Source organism: Cydia pomonella, chromosome 20, assembly GCF_033807575.1.
Source record: "Cydia pomonella isolate Wapato2018A chromosome 20, ilCydPomo1, whole genome shotgun sequence".
NCBI lineage: Eukaryota > Metazoa > Arthropoda > Insecta > Lepidoptera > Tortricidae > Cydia > Cydia pomonella.
The window spans coordinates 9598264-9613082 of record NC_084722.1 but is presented as its reverse complement, the minus strand read 5'-3'; the positions used below and the strand labels follow the sequence as shown (position 1 = coordinate 9613082).

General features: G+C 42.8%; 1 protein-coding gene across 2 annotated transcripts in view; it reads right to left on the bottom strand.

Annotated features, from left to right (window-relative positions):
- Window positions 1–14819, bottom strand: part of LOC133529207 (flotillin-2) — a 405995-nt gene that overhangs the window by 67291 nt on the left and 323885 nt on the right. The window lies entirely within an intron of this gene.

The following is a 14819-nucleotide window of genomic DNA, read 5'->3' as shown; positions in this document are numbered from 1 at the left end:
AAAGCAATACTTCTTCTTCCTCACGTTGTCCCGGTATTTTGCCACGGCTCAGGAGCCTAGGGTCCGCTTGGCAACTAATCCCCATAATTGGCGTAGGCACTAGTTTTTACGAAAGCGACTGCCATCTGACCTTCCAACCCAGAGGGTAAACTAGGCCTTATTGGGATTAGTCCGGTATCCTCACGATGTTTTATACTGGTAAATATCAAATGATATTTCGTACATAAGTTCCGAAAAACTCATTGGTATGAGCCGGGGTTTGAACCCGCGACCTCCGGATTGAAAATCGCACGCTCTTACTGCTAGGCCACCAGCGCTCTCTGCATTAAAGCTATACAAAAGTCAGAAATAATGGTCTAAGTCAGACTTCACTTCACACTTCACTTGCGAAACGCTCCTAACAAAGCGATAATTGTAGTATGGAAAACAAGAACATTGCCATTTTGTCAGTGAATTATTGCGCTTATGTATATAGTTGCTGTACAATATTTTATTTATATAAAATGTAAGGAATCGAATGGTACCCTTACTTTATTCTTTTTTGCATGTTAAAATAAACCTTATATTTTGAATCTTTCAGGTAAGTACTATTATGTATTTTATTATTGTATCTCCTTGGATTTCACGGGCCTATAAATCCCGGTCTTTTGATAGGCTTGCATGGGGATATAGATCCAACACGTAGAGGCCTCTTGGAGAGCTTTAATGTCATGTAGAACGCCTGCTGGAACCCGTTCACGGGCGCAACAATAGACACCAATGAACCGGTCGCAACAGGCATTGGGACTATTGTAGTAAAGTGAACAGTATAACGGTCTATGGATTGAAGTTTGGGAGGACAATGAGACTGGGTTATTGCAAAGACGTCCGGACACCTGCCATAACAATGTTTTCACTAGTTATCGAGGCAGGCGGTGACTCGCCGCCCACTAGATGGGCCCCTGAAAATGCCGTCGTGAAGACGACCAGGAGCAACACCGGTGTGAGCGGCTCAGGGGTGTCGAGAGGTGTACGCCGCTTTCTACCCAGTGGCTGATAACAACCACTGTGCCAACTCGCGTCTTATGCAAGTTTTCACTTCCACCCCTGGAGCATTTAGCTCTAACGACTCCTCTCTGGACGGCCAATGAAGGCAAGCCAGAGCTGAGAGTCCTGCGGGTCCCCTTGGGGTCCACTCCGACCGACGAAGACACGCCGGAGACGGAGACCCTGACCGACTCTCGGGAGTACTCGGGTCCGTATTTTTATTATTTTGTTGGCACAGCAGTAAACATTTTCATTTTATGATATTTGAAGTTAATTAAACAAATGATACGATTTACATTAAATTTCATTATAAAAAGTCTTAGTTTCGTAACATTTTGGCACGGATTAAATGACGAACTTGAAATACAAAATTGATGAATGGAATTCATTAATAAAGTGGCCATGCACTTTTGCAGCTGGCTGTACATTCATTAAAATCTGTAGCTATACATATTCAGGCACATTGCTAATTGTAGAGCCATTTCACGGCAAATGGCACTTCTCGTTACGGCTGTTATACGATTCATCAACATCATCATGGATCACAGGAGCTTCGGTTATGTGACAGTGTATTAAGTTCTTGGCATTTTCAATTAGGGTGATTAAATGTACAAATCCATGACATGACGGTAAAGGGCAGGGTAAGGCAATGCAAGGCAAATTTTAATGCCCTGTATAATATTTTAATATCAATTAGATTATTGTGCACATGTCGCGAACCCTCAAGACTAGTAGATTGAAACAATATGTTAGTAGGTACTCTTTTCAATGTATGGTACGGTCAACATGAAGAGTAGCGAACCCTACAACGCGTTAGTTTAGTATTTGTCATTCTCATATAATTTACAAAGAGATATGTATCTAATATAGTTCGCATTCCAAATTATTTGCCACAGTCTAAGTGTTCTAAAAATAGATATATAGGTAATACGAGTATACCTATCTAAGCCGACTAAGTAAATTGTTGGTAATGATTTTACCGGATTTTTTTGGCGTTAGGCACGCCAATTCTAGGGATTAATTACCAAGCAAGTTAAACTTATTAATTATACGTCTTAACCATACATCTCAAACAACCTATTTTTTATTAACTAATGAAAGTAATGAATGGAGTGAATATGTATGTGGATATGTTTAAGAAAGCCGTTAGCGGATATTGGATACTTGTGACGCGTAGAATCATTCGCTATAGATTCTGACATTGCTGACTGTACTCTAGTTGGCACTTAGGAGTACTAGATCATTATGTCTATACGCTATTATTATTGTGTGTACTTTTTGTTGATTTGTCGTTCAGTGATGCAGTTGCATAACGCCAATTTTGTTACTATAGAAATCGTTTCTATGAACTTTCTAAGTAAGTTACGATCGGCACCGGGGAAACGCGCCGCTTTCCCCGAGGGCGCAGGGCGCATGCGCAGCCCATTATTAGCTTATTAATAACTCAGTCCAGTCACATTCCATATGCCTAAAAGAAAAATGTGATGGACAAAATATACAAAATTTATACAAATAAAAGGCCTGCAACCCAGAACTTCCATGCGACGCGCCTCCATAGGAGGCCAAAGGCTAATAAGCTACTGGAGAGATCGGGCATGACTTAATTGTGACAGGGCATGAAAAGCGCATTGGTTGGCGAAGCGCAAAAAAAAAAACAATAAAGCGCTGGGCGCTTCCGTGCCAGACCCAAGGCTGAGCTGCAGGTGAGCCAAGATGGGCCATTACTCCTGTTATGTCCACTCCGTTTCACTTACTGCATTGCGGCTGAATCTCTACCCTACCCTACCCTACAGCCTATCTGCTTTTTGCTCTACATTACCTATTTTTGGAGTGCAGCGTGCAGGCATTTGCGGTACGATAACATTATATGTCCAATTCTCTTACTTAAAAAAATTCTAAAACTGACTCAGTAGCGCGTTGGCCACCCTTCAGTAACTATATGTATTTATGATTATCTGTGCGACCAAGTTTGGGCACCATCGCGAAGAGCAGAATACACATATCAACGGATTTCCGCTCCAAAGATGATAAAATATTAATGTCTGGTTTAAAGATTAAGTTTAACATTACGTTTAAGGCTCCGGATTTTGTTTCTCGCGTCTAATGTACCACACAGTGTATACAGTGCCAACTACTTTTCTAAATTTTATCGCGCGGTAACGTGGGCAGCACTTAAATTTGGTGTGATAAATTCCGCAATTACGTAACGGCATTCTAATTAATCTAGTCAAGGCACGTCTCCCCAACTGTACTCATTTGGCTCGTCGTGGAAATTTTATAAAACTACAGGTGTCTCCAAGCCTTTTGAGCGGCTGGCCACTTGATGGATTGAATTTGATGATGGATTGTATGGAACAAAATATATACTTTTCACGGCCCGAAACTTAAATATGGGGTCATAATAATCATAATCATAATCATATTTATTGGTAATATCATATTACATGTCACAATACATTTTATACTTAAGTACATATGTACATATTGCAGATAATTAAGTATTCAAAATTACACACAAAAAATACAGTACAACAGTATGTGTATCCTATCCTAGATCAACACAAAATAGCTCGCTATGATTATAGAAAGCCTGCTCGACAAGCCAGATTTTTAGTTTTGTTCTGAAAACCGACGCACTAGGAGCAGCAACTATTTCGCTTGGGAGGTGATTATAAACCTTGCGACCCATAACGTGAGCGAGTTTTTTTGATTTGGCGAGTCTGAGAGGTAAAAGGGGTAGTTTTCCGGCGCTCGCGCTTCGGGTTTTGTACCTCCGGTAAGACTCGTTACTAATGGGGTTGGATTCAATTTCACCTCGTGTGGTCACAGCCATTTGTAATATTAAAAGGGAGGGTAGCGTTAAAATACCTAGGCTCTTAAATATCGGTTTCGCTGAAACAGTTTGCGGGACGCGCGCTATAGCACGTACTGCGCGCTTCTGAAGCCGAAACACTCTCTCCCACTCCGCGGCTCCTGCCCAAAACTCAACCCCGTATTGCAGGTGCGCGTGTACCGAAGCGAAATAGCAAGCACGGACAGTTTCCACAGGCAGGACTCGTGCGAGTCGTTTTAACGCGAAACATGCTGTAGCGAGTTTATTGCACACCTTATTAATGTGACAGCTCCAGGTGAGTCCACTGTCTAGCTCAAATCCCAAGAAGGTTGAGTTAGTGACCTGTTCAATCACATCACCCTTAGCTAGCACTGATAACGATCTCATTTGGCGTCCAGAAAGATCAAAATTAATGAGATGAGTTTTTTGAGTGTTTAGTATGAGACCATTGATACTAAACCAGTTTGCTATTGTTGCGGCAGTCACATTCAACTTTTGTTCGAGCTCCTCATATGACTCTGCGTGCACAACAACTGCAACATCGTCAGCGTAGATGAAGGTCTTCCTTGGTCATGCTCTAACTGCTCAACTGTATTCTAGCTGAGTGCCCTGATACAACGTACTTATATATCTTCAATTATGATAGGATTAAACTATCGCGTGCCATAAAGAATACAGGCTTATCTACGCCTCATAGTTTTACGTCGTGTTTAGACAAGCAAACCTTTTCGTTCCGCTGCATACACTGCTGGATAACGACCTTTAAATGGGTTTAGAAAATGACACTTCAAACCAAGTAAACAACCTTTAGTAGGTACAATAACACTAGTGTATTTAGGTGTCTCATGTTCAATCTTAAGATCTTATAACGTTCTCGCTCACCATAACAATTGGTTTGTGCAAAGCATTTTTTTGCCTTTGTTTACATTGATACCCTTACCGAGGACCAGTTTAAAAGTATGGTACTTGATATACTTAGATGTATTAAACGAAATTGCCCAAGAGCGCTCTAGGGAGTATAGCGGTTACACATTGGCTACACTAATAATAGCAATTACTTACAAGACTATATTGCCCATTCCAGAACACGTTCTCTGTGGTCAGTAGAATTAGCAGACTTAAATATAAAGTGAACAGATAAAATCAAACTTTGCGAGAGTTGTCATCAGAATGTTAACAGCAAAAAATTTGAATTTTTCTTCAGTGTATCACTAAAGAGGGATTGACCGCAACGCAAAATGCAACGAACAAAAGCAAATAATAAAGAATTTAAGATAAGCCAATAAATATGCAGCAATATGCAATACGCAGTATGAAGTGCCAGTTTGGTTGGTACGAGTATAAAACGATTGGAATCGTCTTTGATTATGACACTTATTGAGCTCTAAATGCCAATAAGCTATGAAATCTCTTTTCTCTATAAATCAAACGAGCTTTCAAAGTACAATTTTTGTGCGACACTTTTGGGAACATCGCAACTTATTACTATCACACTGATCCTACTGGCACGCTTATTATTGCGACATCCCGCTCGCACATCGCAGCGACATGCGCACCACATCCAGTGTGCCAAGCGCGTATTGTGTCGTTAAAAGGATAAGACCGTTACACGGGCGATGTGATGCAGTGACTAAGCAGCAGGAAACGTAATCAGGCTTTTAGCACATCATTTCACTTTCCTTCCACGAACCACAACTAGACTGGCCGATAGTGGGCCTTATGTCTGTGTAATAGGGTTTATTGAGAGTCAGTTAGCGGAACAAACAGAACATGACTTGCATCACGTCAATGTCTTGAACGCTTTGCAGCTACAGAGACTATCTTCGGATTATTTTATGACAACCATTACATAGTCGCTTTTATGAACTTCCGATTTTTTTATGAAATATTAAATTAAATGAAGCGCTGGTGGTCTAGTGGATATGACGTCCAAATTTCAATCCGGAGGTCGCGGGTTCAAATCCTGGCTCGTACTAATGAGTTTTTCGGAACTTATGTACGGAATTTTAATTTGATATTTACCACTAGCTTTTCGGTGAAGGAAAACATCGTGACTCAAACTACATCCGCAAAGAAATTCAAAGGTGTATGTGAAGCCCCAACCCGTATTAGGCCAGCGTGGGGACTATAGCCCAAGCCCTCTCACGCATGAGTGGAGACCTGTGCCCAGTAGTGGGACGTATATAAGCTGAATCATTTTTTTATTAAAATAAACTGTTTGATCCTGATGTTTAGGAATATATGTAGACTAATGATAAAATAAATATTACTTTGACCGAATTGGGCTTAACATTACGCAGAGACAACTAGAAGATTCTTACAACTATGATACTTCCTTTGGCCATAATAACGAGGGTAATACTTGCATTTCATGGATGAGTCAGCGCCATGGTCGGCTGCGCATCCGTCTGTTTCCGAGTGTAAGTACTGTTTGCTTTAATTGTATAAACAAAACTGTTTTTCTGTAATTATCTTTTAATAATTGCTTTGGCTAAACACCGGTTCTAAAACCATCGGCTTTACTCATTGTGTTCTAGACCTGGTATCATGTAATTTAATGTAGTTTTTTACCAAAAAAACTAAATATTGTTGTTTCATGCGACGCCTCACACTTAGAATTCGTTATGGCATCATGCTCCAGGACTATTTTAATAAATAGATATAAGTACCTAAGTATATAGTACGGTCGCCAAGCCGCTCCGAGGCCAGATTTAATTGACTCAGCTCGGCCTTACCCACAACCGGTATCAATGTGTTCGGACAGTTCTCCTGATCACCGTACATGCGGTAGTAAAGCGGAAAAATGGTGGAGGGGATAGTAATGACGTCACAAAGATGGCGGCCGGACCTATTCTTTTTGGCGGTGTATCTCGAAAACCACTTAACCGATTTTAATCATCGAGGTGTCAAATAATAGCTTATATTATGGAGATTATTTCCTTTTCTACAAACATTTACGTGAAACCTATAGGAAAAAAAATAATCACAAAAAACAGTTTTTTTATAAAATTATTATTTTTTATTTTGTAAAAATCTCCGTAAATATTAGCATTTCGCAAATTTTGTTTAATATAAAACATATTGCTTCATTATCAAGGAATATAATGAGCCTTAAAACATACAGATCGAGTAATAAACAATGAAGCTAAACTCATTTATTTGCGCATGGGTAACGATAACTGGCTTTTACCGGTCGAAACTGTGGTGACTGTTACGATACGTATTGAATGGAATTTATAGAGTATCGGTTTTAATTACTGAAATTATAATTAAAATTATAAAAACCAGACACAATAATGTTACCTTACTTCGACGTTTAGTCTCTTTTTTCGTCTTAATCGTAGGTAGGTACATATTTCTTTTTACTTAAAAATTTTATACAGGGTGAACTTTTAACCACCAGTCATACTCTGCGCAGCGACTTTATAGGTCATACTTAACAACTTTTACTATGGGACCAATTCCGAAATCGCGAAAAAAATTTTGACTGTCCCATATAAAGGTGCGACCAACTTTACCAGACCAACACTTTTCCAAACTGAGCTACAGCTGTCCGATGAAGTTAAGTACTTAGGACTAACTCTCGACAATAAACTCAATTGGAACAACCACATCAACAAACGGATGGATAGACAAGGCGGGAGTTGTCTTCTGGCAGTGCAGAAGGATGATTGGTAAGAGGTGGGGACTCAACCCGAAAATTACCCTCTGGCTCTATAAGACGATAATCCGCCCCTTACTCTGTTACGGTGCTCTGGTTTGGTGGCCAAGAACAAACCTAGGCAACGTACGAGACAAACTACAAAGACTTCAAAGGCTCGCATGCGCGGCCACCACTGGCTGCACGAGGTCTACCCCGACTGCAGCCATGGAGGTCATGCTAAACCTTCCACCGCTGCACCTACACATACAGACCATATCTTGAGGGTTGCGAACCCTCAAGATATGGTCTAACATCACAGGAGCTCTTCACACAAAATGCCTGGAAAAGGTGTATGACGAATTTCCAGTGCTTAGGTCAGGCACGGACCGGATTCACAAACAAGCTATCTTCGATAAAAGGTACAAAATACAGTTATATGAGGACGACAATCATGAAGGACTCAATCCCCGGGAGCTGAGAATCTTCACTGATGGGTCCAAAACAGACAGCGGATCGGGCTCTGGAACCTTCTCAGAAGACCTGAACATGTCGATCACCACTCCGCTAGGAGCCCATAACTCGGTATTCCAAGCTGAGTGCATGGGCATCATAAACGCGGCGGCTGCCATCACTGCAAGGAAGGTAGTAGGATCCTCCATCCGCATACTCTCCGACAGTAGAGCAGTCTTAATATGGCTCTAAATAGCCATATAGTTACATCCAAACTTATACACGAATGCCACGAACGACTAATGGAGGTATGTCATAATAACAAAATCACCCTACAATGGATCAAGGGACACAGTGGATCCCGAGGTAGTTAGTTAGTTAGTTAGTGCTTCTGGGCATTTTCCGCAACTCGACAACCATTGTGCCTATTTTGCGTGAAACGAGGTAGCGCTACTCTAACCACCCCAGCTCCTCCACGAAGCCTAGCAAAGTTTTCAGGCTGCTAATTGCCTCTCCTAGTGTGCACGGATTCCCTAGGTATTTGTTCCTGTATACTTCTACCTGTTTGCAGTCTAGGAGAATATGTTTTGTTGTTTCTTCTTCTTCCATGCACGCTCTGCACATGGGGCTGTCTGTTTTACCCATATTGTGTAGGTGTTTGTTAAGTGTGTTATGTCCTGTAATTAATCCTACTATTTTACGTAGTTGGTGTCGAGGTGTTTTCAGTAGTATTTTGGTGAGTTTGTGGTTCAGTTCCGGTAGAAAATCCTTGGTCTGCCTGCATGTGTCCATTTCATTCCAGTATTTATTGTGCAGTTGTCTGTGATGTAGGTCTAGCTGGTTGTGTATATAGGATATTGGTAGGGGTATGATGGGCTCGGGTCCATATGCCGTCGTTTCTGAGCCTTTCCTGGCCAGTTCGTCCGCTGCATCGTTTCCTCTTGATCCACTATGCCCCTTTATCCATTGAATTGTTACTTTGTTGCCTTCTTTGCTCACTTCCGTGAGGCTTCGATGACATTCGAGTATGAGCTCTGAGTTAATTTTGTCGCTGCATAGCGCTTGTAGTACTGATTTACTGTCTGACAGTATTAGTATATTTTCGTGTTTCACCTGTCGTCTTGTTATAGCATTGCAAGCTTCTATTATTCCCACACATTCAGCTTGGAATACCGTGTTATGTTCTCCCAGGGGTTTTGAGATGTGTATGTTCAGGTCTTCCGAGAAGACACCACATCCTGTCCCTTCAAGTGTTTTTGAGCCGTCTGTGAATATTCTTAGGTTTGTTTGGTCTAGTCCTTCTTTAGGATCCTCTGTTAATGATATGGCGTATTCTTTCCAGAAGATCATAGTTTTTGGTGTTTTGTCGATGGGCGCCGCCAGCATGGGTAGTTTTGAGATCATATTTTCATAGATCTTCTTGTGCGATGAGCTGAAGGATGTCCATAGGTTTAGCTTTTTCAACCGAAGAGCCGTGGCAGCCGCTTCTTTTTGTATATATATGTGTAATGGTAGGAGTCCTAGCATTATTTCTAGCGCCGCAGTCGGAGTAGTTCTCATACAGCCCGTCGCAGCCACACATGCTAGTCTTTGTGTTTTATTTAGTTTGTCTATTACCGTGGTTAGCTGGGTGCGGGGCCACCATACGACCGAGCCATAGCTGATCATTGGCATTATTACCATTTTGTATAGCCACAGTATGATGTGAGGAGCAAGTCCCCATCTCTTGCCCACCATCCTCCGGCATTGCCAAAAGGCTACTGTTGCTTTGTTTAGTTTATTGTCCAGGTGTTTGTTCCAGTTCAGTCTATCATCCAGGATTATGCCTAGGTATTTTACATCCTTTGAAAGTGTCAATCTTGTGCCAAAAAGGGTTGGCAGTTCGTATGTACCCAGTTTTCGTTTGTGTGTGAAGAGAATTGTGTCGGTCTTTTTTGGGTTTACCGATAGGTCATTCTCCTTGCACCATTTCTCTACTATTTTCAGTGCTGTCTGTGTGAGATCACACAGTGTGTTTATTACTAGGCCGCTGATTAGTATTACTAAGTCATCTGCGTACCCTATAGTCATAAAATGTTCGTTGTTTAATTTTGTTATCAATTCGTTCACCACCAGGTTCCATAGCAGTGGTGAGAGTACTCCTCCCTGGGGGCATCCTCTCATGACTAGTGCTTGATGAGTTTGGTTTTCGGATAGTCTTATTATTCTCTGTCTTAACATATTCATTATCCATTCGGTTACGAGTGGATTGGTTCTATGTCTTTGTAATGCTTGCTGAATGCTGCTAAAGTTTGTCTTGTCAAAGGCTCCTTCTATGTCGATGAAGGTGCCTAGGCATGAATTCTTCCTTGCTAGCGCATTCTCTATGTTGCTTACTACAGCGTGGAGAGCTGAGTCAGTTGATTTCCCTTGACTGTAGGCGTGTTGGTTTGGATGGATTTCTATGTTTTTTAGGGCCGTGTCCTTCAGTTCTCTGTCACATAGTCTTTCTAGTGTTTTTAGCATGAAGGATGTAAGGCTGATTGGTCTGAAAGACTTGGGGTCCGAGTAATCGGTTTTGCCTGGCTTTGGGAGGAAAATCACTTTCACTTCCCTCCATTTATGTGGTATATATCTAAAGGCTATACAGCTGCACAGTAGATTGGATAGGTGTTTGATTAATGTATGTCCACCCCATTTTAGTAGGGCTGGGTAAATTCCGTCTGTTCCCGGCGATTTAAAGTTATCAAAACTATTTACCGCCCAGGTCGTTTTGTTATATTCTGTTATACATTCTGCTGTTCTCCATTCGCTTTCAGTTGGATTATAGTTCATTGTATCCTGTTCTGGGTCTTGCTCATTTACTACTTTGCATCCTGGGAAGTGAGTCTCCACCAGTAGCCTTTCTGTCTCAGCTGGGCTGCTAGTGGTACTATTATCTGGTCTCCTCAGGGTGCCCAGTAGTTGTCTTGGTTGGTCTGCAAGGATTTTCCTTGTTCTGTTTGCTTGAGTTACTGTGGATATGTTGTCGCAGAAGTTTCTCCATGTGGCTGATTTTCTGTATCTTAGTCTTTTCTTGTAGTCTGTTTTAGCTGTTTTGTACCTGTCCCAGTCCTCTTCAGCTCTTGTGTTCATTGCTCTGTTAAGTAACCTTCTCATTTTTGTTCTCATTCGTTCCAACTCCGGTCCCCACCAGCTGTTATTGTTATTGTTATTGCCTTTTCCTCCAGCTGATGGAGTCGATAGCGGACATGTGTTTTCGTAGCTTTCAGTTATGTTTTTAATAATTAAGTTTACCTGTTCCTCCAATTCCCTTGTGTTGCTAGGTCTGTTAGTGTGTGTGTTATTGTGTAGTTTACCTTCCAGAAGTTCCTTGTACGCCGCTATGTCCGTGCGTCTCGGGTTTCTTCTAGGTGTGGGTGTTTGGATGTCAGCTGTCAGGTCATACCGAATCCATCTGTGGTCGGAGCAGGATAGCTCGTCCGACACGTGCCAGTTGGATATGTGTTGAGCTGCCAGTCCTGTGCTTAGAGTAATGTCAATTATAGTATTACACCTACGAGTGACAAAAGTTGGTTTGGATCCTGTGTTTAATATATCTAGGTTAGTTGACATAAGGTATTCAACAATATCGTTACCTCTTTTGTTGTTGGTTTCCATTCCCCATAGGTTGTGATGGCCGTTGCAGTCTGCAGATATGACCAGCTCGAGCCTTTCTCGTTCGCAGTAGCGTATGAGGTTGTTCATCTCCACTGGAGGTGGTTCGTCCTCCGCCGCCATGTAGGTGGACGCCAGGACTATCTCCGGTAGACTTGAGTTTTGTGTTCTGAGGAGTTTTATGGCACACACGTCTCTGGAACAGAATTGAGTTAGTGGTTGTGCCATTATGTTACGAGATATGTATATGCAAGATCTTGGTTTGAAATGTGTATTGTAAAATAAATTACCTCCGGTATTACCAAGGCCGTTTATGCGTGTGTTCCTGATCCACGGCTCTTGAATCAGGGCTATGGATGTTGGGTTAACCTCCAGCCATCTTCGAAGTTGAGCCGTTGCAGATTCGCTGTGCTGGAGGTTAACCTGGAGGACCTTACAGTGGGAAGGCGCCATCTGGGGATATCCCTTCCGCTGCCTTTCCCTTTAGGTCCAGGAGACTGATCCCCTTTGGTAGACCATCCTCGTCCTCAGAGTCCAGCAAAATGCCTTCCTCGATGTCTGAGGTGTGTGGTTCCGCGCAGTCGGTGTCCATTGCAGAGGGGGTGTTCTTTTCAGGCGCGTGCTCTGCAGATTTGTTCTCCCCTCCGTCAGTGTTCGCCTCTGTTGCGTTTTTCTCCGGTGGAGAATCTCTGAAGCGTCCTCCGCCGTGCTGGAAACGGATGTAGACTGTCCCACACAGGTAGTTCAGTCTTCTTCCCTTTTCCATCACAGCAGGAACAACGTCTTCAGGTATTCCCACCAGGAGTAGGGTACAGGCCCTTTTCTTCAGGGGGATCGCCTGGTGGAGTGTCCACTTCCTCACCATGGCCCACGGGTTCTGGAAGTTGAGGACCCTGCCTATTTTGGTGAGGTTGTCTTCCAGGGACGGGATCAGGATACCGCACCTAGTGTTCCGGACCATCTCGTCCTCCCTCTTTCCAACGAGCTGGTCTCCGTTCTGAAGGGTGGCCGACTCCAGCCACTTCATCAGCCACGCCTTGGTGTTCGCGTCCTGGCACCACAGCTTCAGGTACCCATCCACAAAACTGGGTCTACCTGAGAACGCTGGGGCCTCCGCTGCGGTGTCCAGATCGGTTTCGATGGCTGCTTGGAAGATAGCGTCCCCGATCTTCTTCTCCACCTCTGCAGCATCTTGCTGCGTCAGTCTGCCCGTGCGGTTATTGGTAATCGCCACCGTCAGATCTGATGCTGCTGCCGCCGCATAGGAGGAGGGTAGTTCTCTGTTCCCCGAGGTGGCATCTGTCCGTTGTTTTTTTGTTCCCGGATCCCGAGGTAACGATGCTGCGGACGAGCTTGCCAGGCAAGGATCGAATGCGGGGGCGATTGGTCCGGAACCGATTCTTCCGATACCATTTAGCAAGGTACGCTCAATGCTGCTGGCACGTACAGGGAAACTACACACAGAACACTGGCTGAACCAGACTGGATGCAGACAGGCAAAAGAAGCCATGCCTGGCATCAACGGAAAACTCACAAGGGCGCTCCTGCAACGAGGGAAGGTCCGACTGAGTATGGTAACCAGTGTCATAACAGGTCATGGACTATTTAACAAACATCTTTTCACAACAGGTGTCACAGACAGTCCCCTGTGCCGAGGTTGCATGGAGACAGAAGAAACAGCCTCTCACGTGGTGCTGGAATGCAGCGGAGTGACTCTATACAGGGCTAAACATCTCGGATCTCCGAGAGACCTCCCCGAGGTCCTACTCAACATCAAAGGTTTGATAGGATTCCTCGAGGAGCTGGGCTGGCAGGACTAGCCCACCCCCAACATATCACGCAAAATAGGCGCAAGTCGTCGAGTTGCGGAAAAATCGCCCGAATACAATACAATACAATACAATACAAGGTGCGACCAGACCGCAGCTTAAAAAACGGTCACGATACGGAATCGCAGTGACGCGTCGTATGCGTACCGTTTTTGACGCATGCTCCCCACACCGCTGTTTAAAAAACGGTGACGGTACGGAATCGCAGTGACGTGCTTCACGCGAATCTTTTTTGTTCGCAAAACAGTTGCGTCTTTTACGTCACCGGTACGGTGTCTACCATAAGATCTCCGTGTAATATTTTTTGCGATTTTTGCGCAGTTCAATTTACGGTGCGTCAGCTTATTTTAAGCAGCGGTGTGGCGAGCATGCGTCATGGACCCGGGTACGTCCTTAAACTACGTCCAAAAGAGAGGTATGGGCATTGTGAATGTCATCTCGCTTTGTGTGGTAGGGCACAGCCAGTGGGTGTCATTCCAGATCCAAATTTTCTTGCGTGATTCGGCATTGGTCCCATAATAAAAGTTGTTCAGTATGACCTGTAACGTCACTGCGCAGAGTATGGCTGGTGGTTAAAATTTCATCTTATACCTATATTCGACACAAGTAGTAAGTACTTACAGACCAACTATGATACACATTTTGCCTGTATAGTGATACATAGTGAATAAATTAATACCTGATTTAAAAAATAAAACAAAAATAACAAATAGCATGTTATTTAATTCAGTAATGACTAATCAGTCTTAAACAAAACATCATACTTTTAGATTAGACAACAAAATGTATATTTATACTGTGTTTCGACTTGAAAGATTTTACTGCTTTAAAACATAAGACAAACCTACCAACCAAATGTATAAAAAAAAAATGTTTTTTGTGATTATTATTTTCCTATAGGTTTCACGTAAATGTTTGTAAAAAGGAAATAATCTCCATAATATAAGCTATTAGTTGACACCTCGATGAATACAATCGGTTAAGTGGTTTCCGAGATACACCGCCAAAAAGAATAGGTCCGGACGCCATCTTTGTGACGTCATTACTATCCCCTCCCACCATTTTTCCGCTTTACTACCGCATGTACGGTGATCAGGAGAAACGCCCGAACACAATGATACCGGTTGTGGGTAAGGCCGAGCTGAGTCAATTAAATCTGGCCTCGGAGCGGCTTGGGGACTACTAATAGTAAAAGTTGTTCAGTATGACCTATAAAGTCGCTGCGCAGAGTACTGGTGGTTAAAAGTTCACCCTGTATAAAATTTTTAAGTAAAAAGAAATATGTACCTACCTATGATTAAGACGAAAAAAGAGACTAAACGTCGAAGTAAGGTAACATTATTGTGTCTGGTTTTTATAATTGTCATTATAATTTCAGTAATTAAAACCGATACTCTATAAA